The sequence below is a fragment of the Wasmannia auropunctata genome, unplaced genomic scaffold (genome assembly GCF_000956235.1).
Source record: "Wasmannia auropunctata unplaced genomic scaffold, wasmannia.A_1.0 LD336106.1, whole genome shotgun sequence".
NCBI lineage: Eukaryota > Metazoa > Arthropoda > Insecta > Hymenoptera > Formicidae > Wasmannia > Wasmannia auropunctata.
Window position 1 is genome coordinate 9660720 of NW_012026784.1, and position 1302 is coordinate 9662021.

Genomic DNA, 1302 nt, shown 5'->3' on the forward strand with positions numbered 1-1302 from the left:
TCTTATATACTCCTTCAAATATGAATTATATAGATGAGGATATTATCTCTTACTGCATCGATTAACAATTCATCGCTTTCTTTTTCTTTTATATTTTTTTTATTATAATCATTTGATTAAGATTTCTAAGAAATCCATTACTATGAATCCCATATGGTCCTCCTGGTTAGAAAAATATTTGTAACATGTGAAACATCTTAGAATCTATCTTTCATATACAGTTTTTACAAAAAAACTAAAAAACTTAAAATCTACATTTTCAATAACATTGTTGATACATTATTGATCAAGTACACCCACGGTCATCGATTCTGTCCCTCGGAAATTTTCACAAACTCTGAAGTGATCACTTTTCGACATTAATACTCATAGTCCATGCACGATTAACGAAACGAAATCGTGCATGGACTATAAGCATTAATGTAGAAAAGTGATCACTTTAGAGTTTGTGAACATTTCCGAGGGACAGAATCGATGACCGTGGGTGTACAAACAGAAAATTAAAATTGCACATGAAATTGATTAAACTAAATATTTAAATTGACTGTAAAGAATATAATAGAGAAGGTACAAAAATAGCAATGGAATGAAATTATGGTAATGGTTTCCATAAAATGTCTGATATTGTCAACTTTCGTTTTGATTTTTCAGGTTCCGGTATTTCTTTTAATTGAGTTGCTACCATCATTCCAAAAGTTATGTCTGATGTTAAATTGTTATTCCAAATATTGTGCTCAGCAGAGGTCGATGGTTGATTTGCAAGACGATTTTGTAGTGTATTACTTAAAGCAGTGAGTGAAGACTCTAAATATGTGATATTTTTCTTACTTTTATTTGAAACACGTTTTGTCGTTTGCTCATATAACTCTGTCTGTAATATAGATGATGTGGAGTCTTTTGTTGAAGAATTATATTCACTTTCATTGGAGAAATCGGGACGTATATTTACAGGTGATAAAACAAATTCTGACAAATTGTCAGAATTTGTTTCATCCCTATTAATTTTCTCTGACAAATCGGTATTCTGTTCAAAATTATTATTATCCCGGATGCTACGAACACATTCTGCCGAACTTTCTTGACTTTGAATATTAATATTACTCTTTTTGATATGTGGTACGCAAGAAAAATTTGTTTTTGATGGAATCTCTGCTTTTTGAGACACAATATTAGAATTACAATGAGAACGTATTGTAGGAGAAAGCTGCATATTTTTAGAATTTTCTACACGTATTTGGGAAGCAGGTTGATGTGTTTGTATGTTTAATCTATTATCAGATGAAAAATGTGATGTTTCAAGTG